This window comes from Trachypithecus francoisi, unplaced genomic scaffold, assembly GCF_009764315.1.
Source record: "Trachypithecus francoisi isolate TF-2019V2 unplaced genomic scaffold, Tfra_2.0 Lachesis_group16, whole genome shotgun sequence".
In the NCBI taxonomy this organism is placed as follows: domain Eukaryota; kingdom Metazoa; phylum Chordata; class Mammalia; order Primates; family Cercopithecidae; genus Trachypithecus; species Trachypithecus francoisi.
The window spans coordinates 24,690,727-24,717,657 of NW_022681461.1; the positions used below are offsets into that span (position 1 = coordinate 24,690,727).

At 36.5% G+C, this 26,931-nt stretch overlaps 1 long non-coding RNA gene across 2 annotated transcripts in view; it reads left to right on the plus strand.

Moving 5' to 3' along the window:
• The first annotated feature begins 1,965 nt into the window (after positions 1-1,965).
• LOC117098467 overlaps positions 1,966-26,931 on the plus strand; it is a 41,473-nt gene continuing 16,507 nt past the window's right edge. The window contains exons 1-3 of one of the 2 annotated variants that reach the window (XR_004443422.1): positions 1,966-3,147; positions 8,700-8,815; positions 10,217-10,604. This is a non-coding gene — a long non-coding RNA (uncharacterized LOC117098467). Of the gene's footprint in view, positions 3,148-8,699; positions 8,816-10,216; positions 10,605-26,931 lie in introns of those variants that run through there. The other variant, XR_004443423.1, reaches the window with a different exon arrangement.

Genomic DNA, 26,931 nt, shown 5'->3' on the forward strand with positions numbered 1-26,931 from the left:
AGAGCGAAACTCTGTCTCAAGAGAAAAAAAAAAACAGTACTCGGTGAATTACAAGCCATTTAATGGATATCTAATTGGTTATTTGCCTCCTCCCTCTGTTCTTGGACTTCCCAGGCTGTTTATTAGGGTGACTTTCTCAATTCTTTCTGCTCTATGACCATGGGTGGTTAATCCAAGAATGCGCCACTAGCCCAGGATAAATCCTCCTTAGGAATAGGGAAGGGGACTGTGAAAGATCATTCTCTCTCTAGGCAGCTAGATCTATAAAATCTAAGTTCCGAAGACACTATTTGTTGGTCTTTCATTCATCAGGTGGACCTAAGAAAGCACACTGGAAAGATGAGTGAAGTAGAAAGGAAAGAGAAGATAAAGAGAAGCCTCACGATCTTACATTCACCATTTCTACCTTCAGGAGACCTAGGTATACTCTTGTCTCTAGGTTGAATTATTTCCCACTTAAACTAACTAGAACTGGTTTCCGTTACTTGTGACCAAGAGGATTCTAACCAAAATAATAATAATAATAATGCTTTATACACATGCAGAATATTTTTATTAACTATTGTATTTTATGGTAACTGTAGACAGACGAAAAGGAAAGTCAGTAGAGAAAGCAGCCTAGTGACTTAGAAAAGAAAATTTAGTATTTCCTCTCTCTTACAAGAAAACACAACTAAACTGTTCACACTTCTCAAATTACAGAGACAAATAGCATTCATTGATGGATGTACTCATTGGCTAGTGTAAATGTCCAGCTCTCTTTGATTTTTGAGAAGACCAACACTTTGTTTCTTCTCAGTTTTAAAAATAATAAATTTTAATAAACTGAAAGATTATTGTGCAAATAGCAATGAATTTGTCTTCCAGTTCAGATGAAAGTGACAGGGTGGTAAAAAACATTCCAATCTGTTCTCCTAGAAAAAGAACCAAGGGTCAAAGGCAAATTTATCTTAAAGCCCTTACTCAGCATAAATAACTCCCAGTGTTAACATTCAAGAAAACACATAGTCATTCATGTGTCACCTTTCTTTTTCTTTTTTCTTTTTGGAGATAGAGTTTCACTCTTGTCACCCAGGCTGGAGTACAATGGCGCAATCTCAGTTCACTGCAAGCTCCGCTCACTGCAACCTCCATCTGCCAGGTTCAAGCGATTCTCCTGCTTCAGCCTCCCGAGTAGCTAGGATTACAGGTGTACACCACCACGTCTGACTAATTTATGTATTATTAGTAGAGATGGGGTTTCACCATGTTGGCCAGGCTGGTCTTGAACTCCTGACCTCAGGTGATCCACCCGTCTTTGCCTCCCAAAGTGCTGGGATTACAGGCATGAGCCACTGTGCCTGGCCTTATTTAATCTTTCTAAACTTCATGGATAAAATGTGGCTAAGTACACCAATTTACTTGGCATTATTTTTTAAGGGATAAATTTTGGAGTTAAAATTGAGAGATAAATATTTTTATGGGAAACAAAAAACCCTGAATATACATTTAAACTTAGAAAAAATATGCTGAGTACCTAATCAATGTAACATCCACAATTTGAAAAACTACCATTAATTGCAGTCTTACCAAGTGGCAGATAGAGCAGTAAACAAAGCCTGCACTGTCTTTCAAAACTCACATCTCTGGGAGGTAATAAGTCATCCTGCTATGGGGAGACTTGGAGAGATAAAGTCATTTTTTCCCAGTTATTTCCAACCTTGAGCTTAATAACGAATCACCAATTATTTACATCTAGTGCTTTCCCAGGAGAAAATTCAATTTCTCTTGAGCATACACAAAAAACTGTAGTTTCGACACCAACAAAAATCAGTTTCATTTCCAAAGCTGAGTAGTGAATAGGTGGGAGGTATGTATGGCTGGAAAAACACTGGACTCAGAAAGATGACTGTGTTTCCAGCCTGTCTCTTCCTCTATTTAGCTCTGGAATTTCTGTTAAATTACAAACTCTCTTAGCCTCCGTTTCCTCATCTGTAAAATGGTCATGTCAGAGCAGAAGAGTAGAAGATGTCTAAGGCTAGCTCCAACCTTCAATAATGAAAGCTGAAAGGAGAAAAAAAGGCAGAAGCAAGTGTGATGTACATTGTCAACTGCCCAACAATACTATTTTTCCAGAGTCTCAGGAACAGTTAGCAGTTCATCAACAAATGTAAGTAACTATATGATTACCCTGGATTTTTTTTTTTTTTCTTCTCAGCCTGGGCCCTTCTCATTTCTTTTACTAAATGCTGTTTGTCGATTTACCAGGCTCAGATGCTTTGCCAACTTTCTCAGCAACATTCTTGGAAAGCACTGAAGCACATTCTGTTCCTGGTGTTTTGAGGATAAATTCAGGCAGAGGACAGGGGATGTGAGGCTCCCTAAGGGTACGCTGCTACACCACTGAGGATTCCAAGTGAATTTTAAGCAATTTTTTTTAAAGCCTGATGAGAAAGACATACATAGGTTGAAGGTCTCTATAGTGATTCTGAAGTCTAGACATACACATTAGATTTCCCTCAGGAGGTGTTAAACATAGCAGTGTCCACATGGACCAATTGCATCAAAATCTCTTTTTCAAAAGCTTCTCAATGTGACTATGGGGCATTTCAAATTGAGGACCTTTTTTAGGGGAAAACTACTTGCCAGGATAATCATCCAACAGTCTCAACAAACCCCCTCAGCCCAGTTACTGCTTGGAAGGCTCACCTGTGCCCAGAAATCTTGCAGGTCAGTGTGAGGAATCTGGTGCAGGAACCAGAAGACAGATAAGGATTTTGGCACAGCTGTGTGTGTCCTAAGAAACACCAACAGTCTCTTCCACAGCAGTAGCGGGCGGGGGCAGAATCTTGCCTGGAGGGAAAGGCCTGGTGAGAACACCCCTTCCTGGAAGATAGGGGAGGGGTGGACCTTTGACCTGTGTGGAGAGGAGTTTGGAGTTTGATCAAGGGCACTGGGAGCAGGAGAGAGGGGTGGAGAGGCTTTTGTGGCCAGGATTGGGTCTGGGAAGCTGGGAGATTCCACTGTGAGTGGAGTCTGAGGGAAGGCATTTGGAGCTAAGGCTTCTGTAGGAGGGAGTAGGATGGAAACTGATCTTTGAAGAAAGCGAGACAGAAGAAGGGAGATGGAAAGACGAAATACTTTTAAAATTGCTGGTGACAAATGAAGGTAGGATAGAAAGATGTATAACAAGGAACAGGGAGGGAGAAACAGGGAGGAGCTGTACAGAGAGGTTGCTGTGATGTTAGTTTTGAGTTACTTTTCTCCAAACTGGACTTTGGCACCAGGAAAATGCGCGCAGTTCTCTGAGTGGTCAGCAAGTGCAGGGACAGGAGGATCGATGAAACACAGAATAAAGGGAAGGTAGGTCCACCTTCTCAGATGAGTTTGGTAGATTCATCGCGAGTCTTCACCAACCAGACAGACCTGCATTTCCACAACTAGAACAGTTAACTTCTGAGTGCAATATTGGTAGCTTTGGTTTGAGAAAATATTCCCATCTGCGCTAAGGCATTTTTGCCCAATCTGGATAAATGCCAGTTTTTCTACATAATGCAAGTTTTTCTGTGTAACTGGGTAAATGACCTGTGGTTTTTGGACCACCTTCTTGTCAGGGTGTTCCCAAATTATTACATAATAGACTTTTTTTAGCATTGAAGTTTTTGGCTTCCTAAATATTCTGAGTTTCAAGGTCAGATTTAATGAGAGTGTCAAGAATAATCAATGATAGTCAGTACTTTCCCATAAAGGGGAGAAAGCCAGCCCGCAAGGGGAGTGCTCAACCTAATGTATTCCCTCAACAGTAACTTTCAGGCCATGACCTACTGTGTTACTGTGGTGTCAGGTTCAAAAAAATATCATGGGTTTCTAAATAGCTAGACTTCAAAAGTCATACAACCAAAAAAACCTGACAAGAGCCTACAAACCACAGGAATTTTCTGACCCGCTGGCAAATGTTTTGGTAATTGACATTTAATCATGTCATACTTAGCTACTGCTAAAAAAAAAAAAAAAAAGTTTTACTTCTAATGTTTTTTCATGAAGTCTCTCCTTCTCTAATGTAACTAACTGCACATTGGATTAATGTATTAGGTAGCTCTATCAAATTATTTATGCAAGTACCCATTTTATAGACAGTTCATAGTAGCTGACTAATAATGTGTTATTTAAAAGGTTTGATCGAAGAGGGTAATGAGAATTGCCTTGCATTCCCATTGGTTAAGTGGAAAATCCATTCCACGATAATAATCATTACAGTTCGTGTTTACTGTGTGCTTACAAGGATAAGGCATTTTAAAGTCATTTGTATTTCAGTTATTTCTCAGAGCCAACCTTTGAAGGGATTGCTATTATTTTTCTCATTTTACATATGATGAGCTCTGAGGCCCAGGGAAGTTAAAAATTTGCTCAGGCTAACAGTGTGTGAGTGGTGGAAAAAAATATTTAAAACCAAATATTTTAATATCTGCCCTTTGCCTTTGATGGTGCCACCTTCTAGTGGAGAATTCTTTAGCTGAAACCTGAAGCTTCCACTGTAAACAATAACCATCCTCACTGATGTGACTTCATATAAGAAATTGTCATATAAGATACATCTAGCAGTACCTGCCTCAGAGAGTAGTTAAAAGAATAAAAATTACTTGATCTCTGTAAAGCACTTAATATCTGGCACAATGATAATCATTCAAAAATAGTAGTTTCGTCCACAGAAGAGGAATATTCTACTTTTAGGGATTAAGTGGGCAGTACTTTAAGGAGAAGGTGATATTTAAAGTAAATTTAAAGTATAAATGGGAGCTTACTAGGTGAAGTTGGAATGAAGCAATGTAGCAGAGAACATTTTAAAAGGAAGAGAAGTTCAAAAGAACTAAATATGGTTAAGAAATAAAGTGAGATACAAGATGGCAGGAGGTGAACACGGAAAAAAATCTTCTTAAATCAGAATCTCAGTGATTCCTGAGTCTTCAGTCTCCCTTGTCACCCACAGCTAGTGACTTGGTCCTGTGGATTCAGCCATCTACATGTTTCTCATTGTCCTGGCATTTCTATTCCCAACTGTTGTTACCTAGGTCTGGTCCCCATCAAATATTTTCTGGACTATTTTAATAGCTTTGTATATTACACTCAGCAGCCAGTAAGAACAAATGGCTTAAATGCACACAATTTATCTTTCTTACATAACAAAATACCTACATGTGGGTGACTGCTTCCATTGGTTCAGTACCTTCGTGACACTTGGGGTGATATCTCTGCCATTCTTTAGGCCTTTCCCTTTGGTTGCTATATGGCTGCTGCAGCTCTAGCCATCACATCTGTGTTCCAAACAAAAGAAAGGGGAAAAGTCCATGTCAGCCACATCTGTATCATTCTATCACTTAAGACACTTGAGCTTTCCCCGAAGCCACCAGTAGACTTTTGCTTAAGTTTTATCATATCAGAGAGGATGATAAAGTACTTGGCTTGTAATACTGCCACTGCAAAGAAAAGAAAGGACAATTAGTAAGGAAGGCAGGTAGACTGGATATTGGGAGTAACTAACATGCCTGCCGTGCTTCAGATCTAGTGGGTTTGTTGCTAGTCTGTCCCCCAGTCATACTCCACTCTGCTGGGCTAATCAGTTTTCAAATGAACAAGTCAGGTCACGTTGCTTATTCACTTCCTGCAGGATGCACAGTGCACTGAGTTTCATTCATTATCATCTGTGACTGACTCTTATCTGCCTTTCCAGTGTCATCTTTTGCTATCGGGTCCCTTTCGTTTTGTACTATCTACTTTGATTCTCTCTTCTTCCTCTTAGTCAGTACGGACCTAGAATTTTGTCCACATTTTTAAGTTTTACCAGTCTTTATGCTGTAGTATTCAATGTTTTCTTTGCCTAGGATGTCCTTACACTCTACATTGTAGACCTGAAAACACCAGTCTTCGAGACACACTTGATTCTATGAAACCTAGCCCTGCTTTCTCCCTTTTTCCTTCCTTGGCTGTTGGAGTGCATACTGTGGTGTCTTGCCCAGATCTGCTCTTCAGGGTCAACACATACATCCAGGCAGCTGATGGGAATTTCTGCTGCTGATGGTTCTTAACTGCATCTCAGGAAATTTTGCTCTTGGTTTTAGGACATTCCCTCCCTCAAGATGTTCCTTCTTTTCAGATGACCTACAGTCAGCAATTGATGAATGTAGAGACACAAAGGCCCTGATGTTTTGATTTAGTCCAAGGAAGCTGTGAATTCCAGCTCCAGAGCTCCTTAGAAGATGGATTAAGACTTTGGTTGCACCCACATATACCTTGTGGATTGTGTTCACCTTTTGCCCAAATTGCCTTTCTCCGTTTCCTCGAAAGTGTATCTTTTGATAGTTCTCAATAAAATGTTAACATAAAAATTTCCATTCTGGATATATTTCCAGAACACCCAGTAAAAACAGCTCTCTTGGCATTTGTGCCAAACTAAATATATTCTTTTGGACAATGCTGCCGTGTAATGATATTTAGCATATTTATAAACTGACTGCCCACTGCAGTCAGCTCTGCTATGGAAGTCTGGACTCCCATGATTCTAGAAGGATTTTATACATCTTGCATTTAAAATAGGAAGAAAGATTTTCTAGAGAAGATGCTGTTAGGAAGACTTGCCACTACCTCTCCCCACAAAATAGAAACTTTAATATTTTTCCTTTTGTCTTATCATAATGGCAATCATAAAAGCCACAACTCTGTAGACACAAATATCTGTATCAGAATGTACCAAATTTCTGTGCACAGTAGACTTGCATTGTTTATTAGCATTGCCCCTCCATCCTGATCACATGCACATGTGTCCAAGTCCACCCCTCTACCACCACCCACATAAATACTTCTCACATATATACACAACAGTGTTCTTGACAGTGAGTAGGAGATACTCATAAAGTCTCAAATATAGACCACCTGTATTGGCTCCTTTTAGAAAAGCAGCTTAAATCTCTTTTGCTCGATATGCATATAGAAAAAAAACCCATTTGCTACAATTCTGATAACTGAAATAGAGTTCGATGCAAGAACTTGAAGATAATCCTATGTGACTGAAGTATGACAGATGTTAGCTGCCTTTGTTTCTTTGCTTTTGCTGCAATCCAACCATTTTTTTATTCTTAAAAATCAGGTTGTGGAATGATGAAAGCTAAGCCTCATGACAACTATTTGGGGGCCGGGATACAGGAAAAGAAAGCAAAAAACTATGAGTTTCATGCTACTGTTTTGATGCTCAGGCTAGATTCCTCAGATTGATACCTTTTTGGAACAATGTGCCAAGAATATTTGTCAACAAAAACTTAATCTGGAAGTTATTTCAATCTGGCTACCTACATCTGGCATCAGGAACTAATGAGTCCGTGAATAACTTTTTTGGCCTGCCATTCTGTTAGTGTCTGATATGTCTGAATTGAGGAAATATGGAATTTATAGTTTGTTGGTGGATTACTGTGACTTCTATCAGGAACTTCTGAGAACAGTTATAATTGTGCTTCTTAAACTTGGTGCCTGTGTTAGACAACAATGTCAGGAGCAGAAAAGGATCACAAAGCTTTGAGAGAACGTTATTCTGTTCAGGAAAAATCAATAATTACTCAGTAATACCTCATAGAAAAATAAAAATGGACTTATTCCTTACATGTTAGAGGTATTTGTATATACAGGCTGGCAAATCTATACAAGTAGCTAAACAACATGTTTCTACTTTTCTAATCAAGTAGCTTACAAGTTTATACTGTAACATCATGCTTCTACCCTTGGACCCAAATATCCAACATCTTGGAATTTATCTTGAAGAGATCATTAGCCAAGGGAATTAAAATGCATGCACAAAAATGCTAATCATAGCATTGACTATGACAGTGAAATTTTAAAACCATCTATGTTTCCTTAAATATAGCATTTTACATAAAAAGTACTTTGCATCCATTAAAAATGATAGCACTATCTCAATATTTATAACCATGAAGATGTCCCTGCCACATTACTGAGTAAAAAAGTAGACACCACACCACATGCATAGGAAGGAATTATCTATATAAAATTATACATGTGCCCAAACACATATAAATATATCTGTAAAGAAATGATATCTGGAGGCATATTCTCATGTGTTCATGAAGAGATTTGGGAAGATATTTACCTTCTCTTCATACTTTGCTGTGTTGATTATTTTCTTACAATGAGCATATATTATTCTGTTAATAAAATGTTAATCTACATTGATTTTTAAATCATGCTTCTATAAATCAAAGTTTTTATCAGTATTTCCATTTCTGTACTTAAAATGGTTCTTATGTTTCCTTATTGTAATATTGCTTGTGTTGTTCTCATAGTTCAATGCTAAAACTCTTAACATTATTTGAAGACACAAAGTTAGCAGTATGCAAACCTTCCCAGGAAATGGTACTGACACACATAGATTCCCAGGAAATGCTACCGACACACAATGGATTCTGACATGACCAGTGTCTATATTAAGGAGGAAAATGTGGTCCCTATACACTAGCTTTCGAACCAATGAGAAAATACAAATGGGACCAACAAGCCTGTCTTGTCATGCTTGTGTGATAGACATGCTGGTGTCAAAAGGAAATAGGGGATTACTAATGCCAAAGTATATAGAAGAGGAAAGATAGCATGGTACTAGCCAATTGTCTTTGGGAAACTCACCTGTCTTTTCTGAACCTCTTCATTTTTCTCATTTGCAGTTTGCTGTGATGACTAGAAAAGTATATGTCAAATGTTGGCTTATAGGAGGATCTCAATTAATGAAGTTATGGTTGCTATTATTATTAATATTGTTGCTGCTGCTACATCAGGAAAGGTAATATTGAAAATCACGGCCGGGCGCGGTGGCTCAAGCCTGTAATCCCAGCACTTTGGGAGGCCGAGACGAGCGGATCACAAGGTCAGGAGATCGAGACCATCCTGGCTAACACGGTGAAACCCCATCTCTACTAAAACATACAAAAAACTAGCCGGGCGAGGTGGCGGGCGCCTGTAGTCCCAGCTACTCGGGAGGCTGAGGCAGGAGAATGGCGTGAACCCGGAAGGCGGAGCTTGCAGTGAGCTGAGATCCAGCCACTGCACTCCAGCCTGGGCAACAGAGCGAGACTCCACCTCAAAAAAAAGAAAAGAAAAGAAAAGAAAATCACATGATGAGTTTTTATCAATGTACTCATTTGAAATAGATAATTCATGTAAGGAAAAAAGTATTCTTATTTTACAACACATCCTATTCTACAACACAGGAAATTCTCACTTTTCTTTTTTCTTTTTTTTTTTTTTTGAGATGGCATCTTGCTCTGTTGCCCAGGCTGGACTGCAGTGGCACCAACTCAGTTCATTGCAACCTCCGCCTCCTGGGCTCAAGCAATTCTCCTGCTTCAGCCTCCAAGTAGCTGGGACTACAGGTGCATACCACCATGCCCAGTTAATTTTAGTAGAGATGGCGTTTCGCCATGTTGGCCAGGCTGGTCTCGAACTCCTGACCTCAAGTGATCCATCCACCTTCGACTCCCAACATGCTGAGATTACAGGTGTGAGCAACTACACCCAGCCACTTTTCTTAAAAATATAAAATATTACCAAGTTTTTACTTCGTAAGTTATAAAGATTCAGCTTGAGGATAAGAACTTGTTCTTTTATGTCACTTATCTATGATGCGATATAAATTTTAATTTAACATCCCCTAGTTCATTCCTTGGAGACTCCAATTTTCCATTGCAGAAATTACGCAAATAATTTTGCTTTCAGATAAACAGCACTTGATTTGTGGCATAGGCTGTACTATGCTAAACTTTTTATTCCATCTCAATTTCTACAAACCACAAACATTTTCTTTCAAACATTTTTTATTTTTTTATAATAAAGTTTTTTATAAATATTTTTTATTTTGGTAAATTTCACATTAGTAGTGTGAAAAATTACCAATGAGCATTGCACACATTGAAAGTGAAGACACAAACAATAACAACAGGGAGTTCACTGAATGTTCATTTACATTTTAAATAATAAACAATGGGCATGACATGTCATTTTTAAAAAGTGAAGGCAGTACTAATAAATTCCTCTTTAATTTTTCATGTGTGTGTGTTCAGGCTTGTCAAGTAAATCATAATCGCATGTGTTGGTTTCTGATGCAGTTTATTAGCTTAATGTGCTCTGTATCTAATACATGGGTCCACAGCAAAGAGAATAACAATTCTATTCTAATTTGCAATAGCACTGGAAAGAATTAAATGCTTAGGAATAAACATAACTAAGCAGATGAAGAACTTACACATTGAAAGCTGTAAAACATTGCTAAAAGAAATTAAATAAGAAACAAGTAAATGGCAAGACATCTCATGTGCATGGATCAAAATCCCAATGGTGTTTTTGCAGAAATAGAAAAATCCATCATGAAATTCATATGAAATCACAAAGGACCCTGAAGAGCTAAAACACTTGAAACAGAAGAATGAAGTTGGAAGTCTCACACTTCCTGTTTTCAAAAAGTACACAAACCTACGCTCTTCAAAACAGTGTGGTACTGGCATAAAGACTGATGTAGACCAATGGAATAGAAGAGAGTCATGAGATAAACTCTCACATACATGGCCAAATGATTTTTGACAAGAATGCCAACATTATTCAATGGGGAAAAGAAAGTCTTTTTAGCAAATGGTGCTGAGAAAATTGGATATCTACATACAAAAGAATAAATTTGGACCCTTACACCACGTACAGAAATTAAAACTTAAACATAACAGCTAAAACTATAAAACTTTTATAAGAAAACATAGTTAAAAATTTTCATGACAGTGGGTTTAGCAATGAATTCTTGGATGTGACACCAAAAGCACAGGGAACAAAGTTTAAAAAAAGATCAATTTGTCTTTTGCCAATATTTACAACCTTTGTTGTATTAAAGGACACTCTCAACAGAGTAAACAGGCAGCTCACACAATGGGAGAAAGATTTGCAAATCATATGTCCAATAAGAAATTCACATCCAGAATATAAAAAGAACTCCTAACAACTCAATAACAACAACAAAAACTTGGTTTAAAAACAGATGAAGACCTGAATAAGCATTTCTTCTAGAAAGGTATACAAATGGTTAACAGGCCCATGGAAAAAAATGCTCAACAGCACTAATCATCAGGGAAACGCAAATCAAAATTGCAACAATGAGATATTGCTTCACATCCATTAAGATTGCTATTAAAAATCAAAACAAAAGAAAAACAAGACAGGAAATAAATGATGCTGGCAAGGACATGGAGAAACTGGAACTTTTGTTTATTCCTGTTGGGATGTAAAATGATGCAGCTGCTGTGGAAAGCAGTATGGTGGTTCCTCAAAAAATAAAACATTGAATTGAGTATAATCGACGAGACTCTCTCTCTCTGACCTAACTTTAGTTAGTCTCTCTTCAGCCCTCTTTTTAACTAGCTCTCATCTTTGGGGCCCTGTCTTAGGCCTGCATAGTCCAACTACAACAGGAGTCCTGCTAAGTCCCTTTAAAGAAAATCCCCCACCCTTGATACCTGATCACCCTTGGGATCAGATCAAGTTCCTCATCCCCCACATTTGATGTCAAATCACCACAGTCTGGCTTCAGCAAGAATTCTGTTAAGTCAGGTTAGAAAGAACCATCTTACCTTCATGTGTCCTCTTAGTAATTTTCTGTCCACTGACTCAGTTACTCTGCTGATTGTCTCTGGACCCCCAGCTGTCCTTGCTGTATTCTCTCTCCCCTAAGGCGATATAGTCTTGCCACCTATCACAGCAGTCCAAAATTTTCTTTACCATTTTCATAAGTTTCAGAATGATTTTTTTCTTTAACATGATCCAACAATTTTACTTCTGGGCATGTATCTTAAAGAATTGAAAACAGGATTTGAACAGAGAATTTGTACACCCATGTTCAACCAATCTGAATGCCTACTGAATGCTAAATGGATAAACAAAATATGGTATCCATAAGCCATGAAACATTACTTGACCTTCAAAAGGAAGAAAATTTGGGCACATGCTACAACATGAATGACGCTTCAAAACCCTGTGCTAAGCGAAAAAGCCACTCACAGGACAAATATTGTATGATTCTGCTAATATAAGGTCTCTAGAGTAGTCAAATTCGTGGAGACAGAAAGTAGAATGACGGTTGCCAGAACTGGGTGCAGGGGCAAATGGGAAATTATTATTTAATGGGCGCAGAGCTTCAGTTTGAGAAAATGAAAGAACTTCTGGAGATGGATGGTGGTGCCTGTATCACAATGTGACTGTCCCTCATGCCACTTTAATGCCACTGCCCTGTACGCTTGAAAATATTAAAATGGCAACTTTTATGTTAAGTATACATTACCACAATTTGAAAATGACTGAAACTCTCAACTGAAAAAAATTCTGCACACATTGGGCTTCCTTTTCAGTTTATAACATCATAATACAGTTCCATGTTACATATTATATGTTTCTCATTCAGCTGTTGCTGTGGAATAACTAGAAAAACTGGACATGTGCTTAAACTTCTTTTCCAAGCATCTCCTCTTGCTGATTGCAAAAACATTTCTTTTTAGCTTAATCCTTTATTCATGTATTATTGCTAAACATTTTAGAGCTGAGTAAACCAAGACTCTTTTTTAATCCTTTATTTTAAAATGGCAGCATTAGAATATTTGAAATTTTCTTAAATGAATATAAAAGCTTCTCTTCTTTTATAAAGACAATTTTAAAGAATACTTGACCCTGGCAGTACTTGCTGTTACTATACTAAAAAGTCTGGATTTCACTTGAAAATACAGTGAATTGGTTTAGAAGGCTGGAAACAAACTCAAGAACACATCTAATTCATCTTTTCTAAGAAGGACCCACTCATTTCAGGAAAAGATGGTCCATTATTATTTTATTTTTTATAAGACTCTAATTAGAGCATATTCTCCTTCTTAATAATACTATTCCAGTTTCGAAATACCCATGTTTAACCATATGCTCTTAATAAAATGTGTGCTTTTTATTCTTCCTACTCAGGAAATAATACAGTCTGTTAACATAAAACATATTTCCATAAATTTGCTTATATCTGCTAGGGGAACTGTACTTTTTTAAAAGAAGAAGTCAGGTTCACTGAATTTGTGATTTCCACTAATATATTAATGTTTTGAAGTAAGCAGGGGTAAACTTTTTCTCAGTTAAAGAGAATCATCATCAGTATAGGAAGATGTAAAGGAGCGGGGGAAGCTTAAATCCTGAAAATCCTCAAAAACCCTGCTGTCCACCTAGTTAGCTATTTGGTGAAACCAGGAGTGCACATGAAGACTCTCCAAAAACAGTTACTCTTGTGGTTTAAAAATTTTAAAGTGTTGATTAAGAAGTCTTTTTTTTAATTTTGAAGAAACTGTTCCATTAAAAACGAAGGCCCTCTTTGAGTTACATTTGGAGGAGAAACCATGAGCCCAAGGTAAAAGGCTGCAAAGGGTGAAACTGCCACTGGAGGTTTAACTGTTGAAATTTTTACTGGAATTTTAAATTTTGTATGTTAGTAGTCTGCTTACAAAGAAGAATATATTTGTAATGGCCTTCCTCTTGCCCTGTTTCCCCACCCCCACCACCAGTAAGTCCTTCAGTGCACCTTTTCGAAAAACTTTACAGTTCTCAGCATTACACACATTATCTCATTTAATCCTTAGTAAGAGCTTTTTTTTTTTTTTTTTTTTGAGTCAGAGTCTCACTCTGTCTCCCAGGTTGGAGTGCAGTGGCACTATCTCAGCTCACAGCAACCTCTGCCTCCTGGGTTCAAACAATTCTTCTGCCTCAGCCTCCCAAGTAGCCTATTTTTTAAAGAACAGTTTGCTGTGGTTCAATGGTGTATTTGCAAGAATATATTCATTAAATGATTTCCCCAAATGGTAACATTTCTTTTCACCTTAGCTTTATCATTTTCTTTCTCTAAATCTTTACAGGTAAGTAGCAGACATGCCACCCTGTTACCTTTATTTCAGAGTACATTTCCTAAAAATGAACATATTCTCTTATATAACCATAGTATAATTATTAAAATCAGAAAGTTAACATTGATAAAATAATATTGTTTTCTTTAATTTGCCTGATAATGTTCTTTATAGCAGAAACACATTGCATTTAGCTGTCGTGTTTCTGTAAACTCCTTCAATCTAGAATAATTTCGCAAGTTAGCCGTTGTCTCTAACTTTCACACTTCAGAAGAGTACAGGCTTGTTCTTTGTTAGGTTGCCATTAAATACGGCTTTGTCTGTTGTTTCTTCATGACTACATTCAGGTTGTACATTTTTGTCAGGAAAATCCAATGGAAGTAGGTAGCTCTACACAGTTACACAGCCAATTAAAGTTGGGGCCAGGATTTGAATTTCAGCAGGAATCCCAAGACTACATTCTCAACCTCCACTCATAACAACACAATTACTAATTTCTCCTAAGGTACCTTTAACAAAGTTAATGGTTTCTGTAAATATCACTGAAGGTTTACTCTAGCCTCTGCCACCTGATAGAATGTAAGAGCAGGGAAATCAAATGGCATCATAGTATAAACCCGTTATAGAATCTATGTGTTTATTATATATTATGTGGGAAATGCAATTCAAAAATGTGGACTAATGGAAAACTTTATCTAAAACTGTTTTTTATGTCTTATGTCACCAATTCTATGATCCCTCACTTTACTTATTTGGCTTCTGTCTTGGTTTCTGTCTTAAAGATTTGTTACATAATATGAAAATATCAGTTTTATTCTAGAGTATTTCAATTCACATTTTCTAAAGAACATAATATAAACGGAATCAAATTCCAGAAATTCAGCCTCCGAAAGGTTTGCACGTAGGTGGCGATTTCTATATAACACCCTGCTTTGCTAATTATTTCAAGATTCAACAGGTTAGCCAAGTAGATTTAAAAAATAGTAGCATGAGGCCGGGCGCGGTGGCTCAAGCCTGTAATCCTGGCACTTTGGGAGGCCGAGACGGGTGGATCACGAGGTCAGGAGATCGAGACCATCCTGGTCTACACGGTGAAACCCCGTCTCTACTAAAAAATACAAAAAACTAGCCGGGCAAGGTGGCGGGTGCCTGTAGTCCCAGCTACTCGGGAGGCTGAGGCAGGAAAATGGCAGGAACCCGGGAGGCGGAGCTTGCAGTGAGCCGAGATCGCGCCACTGCACTCCAGCCTGGGCGACAGAGCAAGACTCCGTCTCAAAAAAAAAAAAAAAAAAAGTAGCATGAGCCAACATTAATCATAAGAGCACATGAATCATGTGCTTTGGGCTACTTTTTCTAATGTCACCATTACCATGCAAATTGAAACTTAAAGCAATAATCAATTAATACCATAAATTATTGTTGATGTTTTGGTCATGAGTATCCTTTTTCTTTTTTTCTTTTTTCTTTACTTGAGACAGGATTTCACTTTGTCACACAGGCTGGAGTGCAGTGGTGCGATCATAGCTCACTACAGCTTTCAACTCCTGGGCTCATGCAGTCTTCCCAACTCAGCCTTCTGAGTAGCTAGGACTACAGGTGTGCACCACTACATCCAGCCATTTATTTTTTATTTTTATTTTTTGTAGAGATGGGGTCTCACTTTGTTGCCCAGGCTCGTCTCAAATTCCTGGCTTCAAGTGATACTCCTGCCTCAGCCTCCCCAATGTGCTGGGATTACAGGCATGAACCACCACACCCAGCCATGTGTATCCTTAAATGCAAACATGTTCTACAAATAGAAATGTAAATTTATACTGGATATCCTCCGTCATAAAATTTCAGTTTGTATACTCTTAAAAGATTATGATTGACTTGACTGGTAAAAGTAAGAAGTTCCTGAAAATCAGCACAGCATCTTGATATAAAGTGGTATTGCATCAAAAAGAATAAATAAGGAAATTATCCAATTCTGACTGTAACTTAATAGTATAAGAATCGTACTGTATCTCAGATCCTATTGTACACTTTCTGGACCTCATCCTGGAAAATCCATGGTGCCCACTGAGAAAAAGTAAGGACTCATATACAATGATATGTGTCCATTTTATTTAGTCCACTGCTTTCAAAGAGGAGGGCTTGGCTCGTTATAAGGTCATGATAAGTGCCTTTAAAAAGCAAAATAAAACAGAATTGAAAATATCTCAAGGTGTCATATGTAGCAAATGTAAATATTAATGTAAAATTTGGTTTTAGTATGTATGTATACACATACGTGTGTGTCTCCTCTTGTGTACACTATGGAAAGGGAAAATAATTTTTGTACTATGACATAATCCAGAGAAATTGAAAGCCACTGGTTTAATAAGTTTTCATTTCAAACTTATTCTTTGCTACTATTTCCCACAAGAAATAAATGTGACATATTTTATTATTCATTCATTGTCTCTTTTTCCTACCCATATTATATATTTTTAGGGCCATTTTCACCATCCTCCCACCCCAGGCAGTACACATAGATAGAAAAATGCTTCACTAGGAATGGTCTTCCTCATGCCCAACTTTCTCATTAATATTAAAGCAGTTTCAGCCAACATGATAGTTACTTATTTTAGCTGTTAGAGTTCTTCCTTCCATTGGTAATGACCCTAAATCTTTTCCTATCTGATGAAATTTCCCTGAACAAAATGTTGATGTTTCTAATTTGATCGCCATTATATGCTGAGTTCCTACCAGGTAGTGTAGGTTGTATAGTTATTTGTTAAATAAATAAATGAATAAAGATGTGCTAATAAGAGTGAACCTGCCTACCAGTATACCAGACTTCCCCAAAATGTCCCTTGCTACTAAATTGTTAAATATTTAATCTGATTCTCGTGGGACTAAAAGCATCCTCCCCTTAGACTGTCTAATTTAAGAGGTAAGGTAGAGAAAAGACTGTCTTCCTGATTGCAAATACGTTAAGATGGGTTGCACATTACATCTGGCTAGCAAACATGTTTTGTTTGGCCCACACATTTTAATTAGTGTCCTATATTTTGGTATTATAAATTGTCTCCTAAAATTCGACTTGCTTTGAAAGACCGCAAGGTCCACAGTTGGCTGGAGACAGAGTGGCTGATTTATTTAGATAAATCATGTGTGTGCATCTTCCCTTTTTGTTTGTCTCCACTACTAAGTTGTGAGTTCCTCATAATCCTCATAGCATTTGTATTATTCAGAACTCACAATATATGTGTGGGATGAATGCATAAATTATGAATGGGCCAGAATTCGATTTTCAAGACAGTTTTCAAGATGGCTTAAATAGGCATAAAGTTTATTTTTCTGTCTTCTTTCTCACTGCATCTAGAGTTTGCCTCACAGAAACCTTATCTAAACTCACGCCTTTAACTATCATCCCTAAGGTAAAGCAAAATCTCCAACTCCGCCCTGTCTCCTGGACTCTAATCAGATATCTCTAACTGTTCCTCAACTCAGACTCTCTGAGTCAAAAGTTTAATCTATTATCTTACCAAAACATGCTTCCAAACTGACTGCCTATATATATATAATTATTATATATATATATATTTTTTTTTATTTTGAGACGGAGTCCCACTCTGTGGCCTAGGCTAGAATGTAGTGGCGCGATCTCAGCTTACTGCAACCTCTGCCTCCCGGGTTCAAACAATTCTCCTGTCTTAGCCTTCCAAGTAGCTGGGATTATAGAGGCCCACCACCATACCTGGCTAATGTTTTTTTTTTTTTTTTTTTAGTAGAGACAAGGTTTCCCCATGTTGGCCAGGCTGGTTTTGAACTGTTGACCTCAAGTGATCCCCCTACCTCGGCCTCCCAAAGTGCTAGGATTGCAGGCGTGAGCCACCATGCCAGCCTGCCCTAATGGTTTTCACCACTGTCACCATCTTTCCATGCACATAATCTTGAAGCCTCAGCAATTTGCGAGTCTTCTTTCTTCCTCATCAGCCATATTCAGTGAGTTATAAAGTCTACTTTATTCATTCTTCAAAATATTGAATGCTTCTTTTTTATCCTCATTTCCTTCCTCTCTCCAAGAGCAAGTTTTATCATCTTGATAAACAGACTATTGTTCTTCCTGCCTCAAGCCTCTTGCTTTTAAATATAGATTTATTTCTAATATTAACAAATATTTATCAAATGTCCACCATTTATTAGTCAAATATCCTATCTTAGAAGTTAGGGATACACCAGTAAGCACAAGCAACAGAGCCCCTACCCTCATGAAACTCACAGCCAGTTAGTGATACAAGCAAACAGAAAAATGCATGTGTAATAATATAATGTCAGGTAGTAATAAATTACATGAAAAAAGCAGAGTAAGGAAATAGGGAATGATGGACTAGAGAGGTACAACTTTATTTTTTGATCATACCTCTTTTAAACATTTAAATTTACATGCACTTAAGAGAAATTTATTACATACATTTTCCCAGATTAAACTTCCTGAAACATTTGACCATATGCCACTTCTCTATTCATCTATACAATCATTCATCTATAAAATAAATGGGATAAAATCTAAAGCACTTAGTGCAAGGTTACTTAATCTTACCTTAGGTACTCTTTCTTGCTCTTAGTCTATACAGACAAAACTCTAGCAATATTGACGATGTTCCTGCTTATTATGCTTTTCTACTTGATATATTAAAAGCCTCTCTCTGTAACCACAATAATCTCTCTATTCTAAGCCATTCAGTATGGTACAGAATCTACTCCCTTATAATTAACTGTCTCCTTGTGGCTGTTTTATATTTTTTCTTTCCAGTTGAGTGGCATACTTTTGAAAAATGACTGTTTAATATTACCTTGTACTATTCTCAGTACTGACTCTTCCAAAACTTACAAAATTGTTAACATTGACTTAACACATATTTGTTAAGTAGGTGTTGACTAACCAATTACATGTGTTGACCACAGTCAGCCTTTGTGGTCTCTCTAGCCACAACCTTACATCCTCTGTCCTTTTCTTTTGGTGACATTAAGCCTATATCTGGGATAGAATCATTACGTGAGTTGCATACATATGCCATTTATTTCCCCCTTCAAAGCAGCGTGTCACTATAATTCAGACGTTTCTTGTATCATTTTGCGTTAGAATGAAATACCTTTTATAACAGGATGCCAGCTTTTCACACTTGCCACAAGGGGGAGCAGCAGTTCCTTTCCAGGAAGCAGAATGACGCCATAGTTTCATTCCCCAGCAATTGCTACCCAAACATTTTATTCTCCCACATATTATTTCCATACGTTTTTTATTTGTGTTTTTTCCCGCCTGCATATATTTGCCACAACTAAAGGGACATTCCCTCTTCACTTCAAATATAAATTTTTATTTTAGTTCACTTGATTTTATCCCTCAAACTACTTATACTTTAATTTCTACTCAGGCTCTTAATTTCTTTATTTTAAATTGAACTCAATATCTAAAATGGCGCCAGTACTTTTTGGGAAATATTTATTGTTGGAGGTAATCATTGAAGAAGCTACCAGAAAAAAATAATTTCCCAATGAATATCTGACATGCACAACAGATAACATATATTGTTGTTACTCAGTTTGTCCATAGTGTTGAGTGAAGGTAGGTATTTAAGACTTTCCAAATAGGAAATGTTCTTAATGAAAACTAGGAATTCCAATACTGTGCATATATACCATTCTAGGGCTGGCAGGACTATTGAAAAAAATCTGGACCAACATCTTCTAGTTTGCAAATAAGGACAGTAAATCCCAGAAGGTCAAATGACTAAGTTAGTGCAAGGGCTCATTCTGGTCCAATGGTCTTTCTGTTAAGTTTCACTGTATCTCTTGTGATATTAATCATAAAAAGCGGTCTGTAGTTTCAACATACAGCTAAAATAGTTATTTCCAAAGGTCTGCCAATATTATGCTAAGTATTATTACAAAAATGTTGTTTTGGGTTCTGAATAATGCAAAATATCTTGTGTTCACACAGTGCTAAATATTACCTTGCAGTTGTTACAGTTAACCAAGCAGTTCTATATGTGCCAATTTAGAGGTTTAGATGGAGTCAGAAAAGCAAGTTAAATAAAAATAGTACCAAGGGAAATAATGAAAATATTAGTAGTACGCAGTATGATTTTCCATATGTTAGAAAAGTTACATAAATGTGTAAATGCATGAATAAAGTTCTGTAAAGGCATACTGTGGGAATTGTGAATTATGATACTCTGGAGAGAAAGAGGGAGAAGGTGAAATGCCCTCTAGAAGGTGCAAAAACTGGCCGCATGGGAATCACTCCAGCCAGTGGGTCACACCAACACTCCCAGAAGCTAGCCCACTGTCTGAGCTACTATACAGCCACTGTCATGAAGATGTTTTAGAATAAGGTGTAGGTGGAGATGGAGAGAAGTGGCTGGTACTAAGTTCTGAATACCACACAGTATTCTGATGCTATGTCTACCTTCATAATGTTTGAGTTTTAACAACAAATATGCATACCTTTTGAGTTTATGAACAACTAGAAAGCAGAAATTAAAATTATAAAAGAAAATTCCCCATTAGCATTACTAACAAAAGATATTACTTACATAAAAGGCTGTTTAACTTTGTAACAAGATATCTATTATTTTCCCACTGAAAATATAGTCAATGAGTGATTAACCAGCATAGTAGTAAGAGCTCAAAATTTAGCTCTATAGTAGCTCTGTATGGAATAATAGCTAAGTAAGAGTGAAACTGTTTTGCAGCCGTACTTAAAAAGTCTTGTAAGATATTTCCTAGTAGACCAATTACATTAAATCTGCTATTCACCACAGTGAATATCTTCAAGAGATAAAACATTTAGGCTTCGTTATTGTTGGTTAAGTTCAGGCTGTGGAGGTTTTATCTTTCCATGAACACTTGGCTCATGACAATGACCAAGCCCTGGAAAGCTACTTCTAGGCAGCCATCTATAGTCTTCTTATAATATCTTTTTATGTACACTAATATACCATCATCCTTGCTTATTAAAAATGTAATTATGTTAATTCTTTTTTTTATATAAACTTAGCTCAATAGTTTCTCCTTTCTAAAATTAGAATATAACAAAATAATTTTGAACTCAAATTTCTGTTCTTTGTTCTTTACATGATTTTGGTTTATTTTATTAAAGGGAAACCTTTAGCCACTCAACTTCATCCTATCACAATGCCTCGCATTGTCATAAAAGAAATGGTTTTTCAGCCCCCATTCCCTAACACAGAACAGTATGAGAACAAACACTTCTGGTTCCTCCCTCTACCTTGCCATTTCTCCCTTGGATAGAGAAATAGCTTGCCTGTTTGGTAAATTTAGTGAGAATCTGGCATTCACTGGTGATAGCTTCCTCTATCGGAGGACATAATGAATAGCCCTGCATCTTGTCTATTTCTTTTTCTCTTGGAGTGGTCCATCATCAGTGGAATATGTTTTCCTCCTCCAGCTCTTCTGTGTCCATTTGATACCTGCCTGTAGAGGATTCCTGCCATTCTCTAGTTTCTCCACCTTATGTTGGGGGAGATCGAATCCCAATGAGAAGAGGTCTTCATATCTAATATTTTCAGAATAATTCTGATCTTTAGGGTTGGTTCTAAATTTTTCAATAACCCATAGGAGAAGATGTATATGAAATTAGAATTCTTCTTTAAATGCCAGAATTGTATATCCAAGTGTCTAATAGATATCTTCTTTTGGATATTTAAAAGTAACTTCAAAATTGGTACATCTAAACTTAACTCATAATCTCCTCCTCAGAGTAAAAATCAATAAGCAATGCACTTGTCCTCCTTTAGGCATTTTCTAACTCAGTGGATAATATTGCTTTCTCTCTGGTTGCATGAGCCAGAAATTACAAGTCTTCTCTGACCTCTTTTCTCCTTCATTTCATATATCCAATTCATCACTAAATCTTTTATTTTTCCTCTTAAACAAACCTCAAGCCAGCCACTTTTCTCCATCACTACCACAACACCTTATTCTAAAACACCTTCAGGACAGTGGCCATAGTAGCTCAGATGGTGGTTTGGCTCTTGGGAGTATGGTTGTGACTCACTGGCTGGGGTGAATCCCATGGGGCCAAGAAGGGAAAGAGTCATTGGCCCAGCCATGATACATAACATGAAACTGGACAATTAAGGACTCATAAATTGAACAAAGACTACAAATTGGAGGTTAAAAGAATTACCAAAGAATATGAATGGTTTGTATGCCAAAATATTAGATAATCTAGATTAAATAAATAAATTCCTAGAAACATACACGCTATTAAGCCCGAATCATGAAGAAAAAGAAAATTTGAACAGAAGTATGACTAGCAAGGAGATTGAATCAATAATCAGTATTCTCCCAACAAAGAAAAACCCAGCACTAGATGTCTTCACTGGTGCGTTCTACCACACATTTAAAGAAGAATTAACACCACTTCTTTTCAAACGCTTCCAGAAACTGAAGAGGAGGGAACACTTCCAAACTCATTATATGAGGCTAACATTATCCCGATAACAAAACCAGACAAAGACACTGTAAGAAAACTACAGATCAATATCCCTGATGAACATTGGTGCAGAAATTCTTGACAAAATATTAGCAAACTGAGTTCAACGGTGTAGGTAAAGGATTGTACACTGCAATAATTTGGTTTGTTTGTCCCCTCCAAATCTCAGGTTGAAATTTAATCCCCAGTGTTGGAGGTGAATCCTAGTTAGGAGGTCTTTGGGTCATGGGGGTGGATTATTCATGAATGGCTTAATGCCATCTTTGTGGTAATGAGTGAATTCTTGCTCTGCTAGTTCCCACAAGAGCTGATTGCTAAAAAGAACCTGATACCTCTTTTTCCTCTTTCTCTTGCCTTTCTGGCCACGTGAGCTCTGCACATGCTGGCTTCCCTTCACCTTTTTCTATGAGTGAAAGCAGCCTTAACCCCTCATCAGAAACAGATGCTGGCACTATGCTTCTTACACAGCCTGCCAAACCCTGAGCCAAATTTTCCTTGTAAATTAACCTAGCCTCAAATATTCCTTTATAGCAACACAAATGGACTAAGAGATATACCATGACCAATTAGAATTTATCCCTGGAATGGCACAATATTTCAATATACAAAAATCAAACAATGTAATCCACCACATGAATGTAATGACAGACAAAAATTTACTGATCATCTCAATTGTTATCGAAAATGTACTTGACAAGATTCAACATGATTTTATTAAAAATAAAAAACTATGCAGTAAACTAGGAATAAAAGCAAACTACCTCAACATAATAAAGTTCATATATAAAAAGCCTATAGCCAATGTTATACTTACTGGTAGAAGACTGAAGATTTTTCCTCCAAGATCAGAAAGAAGATAAGAATGCCCACTTTTGCCACTTCTGTTTAACATAGTGCCGGAAGGTCTAGCCAGAGCAATTGGGCAAGAAAAAGAAATCAAAGGCAACCAACTGGAAAGGAAAAAGTAAAATTATCTCTGTTCACTGATATGATTTTGCATGTAGAAAACCCTAAAGATTCCACCAGAAAGAAACTGTTAGAACTAATAAATGAAATCAACTCAGTGGCAGGATACAAAATCAACATGCAAAAATTAGTTGTGTTTGTATGCATTAACAAAGAACAACCTGAAAAGGAAATTTTAAAAATTCTGTTTACAATAGCATCAAAAAAAAAAAAGAACAAAAAAAACCACTTATGATAAAACCTAACAGTGAGGTGAAAGACTTGACTTGCATGCCAAAAGCCACAAAATGTTGCTGAAAGAAATTAAAGAGGACACAAATAAATGGAAAGACAGCTCATGTTCATGGATTGGAATATTTGAAATGGTTGAGAAGTCAATACTACCAAGAGTAATCCACAAGTTTAGTGTAATCTCTGTCAAAATCCCAATGGTATTATTTGCATAAATAGAAAAATCTATCCTGAAATTCATTTGAGATTGAAGGGACCTAAACAGACAAAGCAATATTGAAAAGAAAAAAGTTGGAGATCTCACACTTCCTGCTTTCACAACTTATTATAAAGCTATAGCAATCAAAACAGTATGGTTCTATTTAGCATAAGACAGATATGTAAGCCAATGGAATCAAATAGAGAGTCCAGAAATAAACAGTTGAATATGTAGTCAAATGATTTTAGACCAGCATGCCAGGATGATTCAATGAGGAAAAGACAGTCTTTTCAGCAAATGGTGCTGAAAAAATTGAATATTCACATGCAAAGAATGAACTTGGATCCTTACATTATATCATATATCAAAATTCAAAATGGATCAAAGGACCTAAATGGAAAAGATAAAAACATAAAAATCTTAGAAGGAAGTATAGTGGAAAACTTTATGAGATTGGATTTGGCAATTATTTCTTGTGTATGACATGAAAATTTCAGGATACAAAAGAAAAAATTGATAAATTGTACTATATTATTCTTAATAACTTCTGTGCATCAAAGGACACTGTTAACAGAGTGAAAATGTAACCTACAGAATGAGAGAAAATATTTGCAAATCATATATCTGACAAGGGGTAAATATCAAAAATACACAAAGTGCTCCTATTCCTCAACACACACACAAAAAAAACAACTCAATTAAAAAATGAGCAGAGGAACTGAAGACATTTCTTCAAAGAAGATACACAAGTAGCCAATAAGCATATGAAAATGCTCAGCATTTCACTAATCATTAGTGAAATGCAGATCAAAACCACAATGAGATACCACCTAATACATCTTCATCTCTCACCTGAACTACTACCTCATTGCTTTATAATCAATCTACTAATTATTTAGTGAATTCACCACATTATAACAAGAGGCATCTTTCCCACACAGATGATGGCATTCTATCACTTTTTCACAAAGACAAAACTCCTAGCACAGCCTATAACAGGGCTCAACAAACTTTCTCTAAAAATGATAAATATATTAGGTTGTGGTGAGCCTTATGCTCTCTGTTGCAACTGTTCAACACAGCTATCATAATAAAAAAGCATCCAGAGGCAATAGGCAAACAAATAGTTTTTATTAAGCAATGAAAATGGCTCTTAGCAGAGAGGGGAGCTGGAGAGGGGATAGGATGGGCAGGTTGTCTTCCCCTGAAGTCGGGTAATCTCTTCCATAGTTCGGCTGTCTCTTCCCCGAAGTTTGGCCATCTATTCCCCAAATTCCAGTTTTCTCCATGAAGTCCAGCAATCTCCCCTTTTGTTGACTGAGTCTGGAGTCTTTATAGGCACAGGATGGGGATGGGTGGGCTGTAGGTAGTTTTGGAAAAGACAACATTCTATTGGTAAAAGGGCATTATTCAGAAAAAATCAGTCAGGAGAGGGTGAGCAAATAGGAATAGAAGTTCTCACTTTTGGCCACTTTTTTTTTTTGGCTTAAAGCTTGGGTTTCTCTGGTCACACACCCCTGTCTGACTAGAATTTCTCTTCCTCCTACCTCTATTAACATATTGTAAACAAGAAGCTACAGCTAAAGGCTAGATGGATTATAAGTTAATCATTTGGGTGCTATAAAATGATATGAGCAGTATTATGCTGACTTTTGGTATAAAGTAGATAACACAAATATGTGTTGTATATATATATAACTGAGGGTGTCTATATGGATGTTTAAGTGTGTCAAATGCCTTTAGAGGTGATTATATAAGTTATCACCTAATATTTATTAATATTATCCTAACAATGAAGCACTTTTGCATTCCAAGAGTAAACCAAATCTGATTGGGATATATTAATGATGTAAGATTCTACTTGCTAATATTTTATTTAAGATGTTGACATCAATATTAATGTGTTATCCTATAATTTATTTTTTCAATTATTAATTTTAAAAATTATTAATCTTGTTTCTTAAAACAAATTTGGACATTTGTATTTCTTTCCTATGCTCTGAAACTATTTAAGTACCACTAGTATTTTCTGTTCATTAAGGTTGGTGAAATTTTTCTGCAAGCATTGTTTTTGCTGCATCTTATAAATTCTGGCATATAATGTCTTAATTATTATTGTTTTTAGCAATGCTGAAATTTTGTTTCTACTTCCCTTTTGACTCAATGGTCATTTAATAGAAATGCTTATTTCCAAGTGAAAATTAATTGATCTTTTCTAATTAGTTGAACTGTGTTCAGGGAATGTTATTTGCATTGTCTATTCTTTGGAATGTAATGAGGTCTTTTATGTGATCTAATAGAAGACAAATTTGGGTGAATGTTTTCGTAAATACTTAAAAATCAGATATATTTGTTATTATTGAGGTAACTATTTTATCTTTATTATAAATTGTAGACTTCTTAAACATTCTAGTGTTTTCTTCTTAATATTGTTAAATTATTTTTAGGTGAAATTATACCTTGCAGTGTTATCAATCTAGTAGTGTTATCAACAATGTGACATTTTGCTATGTTTTCCTGGAAATATATTGTCCATCCTTTCATTTTAAACTTTCTGAATTACTTTTTTAAAACCATACTTCACATTACAATGTAGAGTTTTGTTTCTGTTTTGTGAACGAATCTAAATATCTGCCTTTAATAAGTTAAAAACAAGTCCATTTATATATTGTTATAACTTACATATTTTAACTGGGTTCTACCATTTTATATTATATTGACTATAAACATATATATGATACGTTTCTTTTGCTCCCTTTTGGCAGTTCTGGTATTTTGGAAGATTTTCATTTTCTTTCTTTTCTTTATGTTTTGAAGTTTTTTATTTTTTTCTTTAGGTCACATTTCCAAAAAGGACTTGTCTAACCTAGCTGGGACATTCTATGCCATGACTCTCAATCATTTATTCCTTTTACATTTTCTCATATTATAATAAGTATCTGAAGTTACCTCATTGGTTATTCATTTAATAATTTATTGGTTCTGGCTGGGAGAGATGGCTCATGCCTATAATCCCAGCACTTTGGGAGGTCGAGGTAGGCGGATCATGAAGTTAGGAGTTCAAGACCAGCCTGGGCAACATAGTGAAACCCCATTTCTACTGAAAATACAAA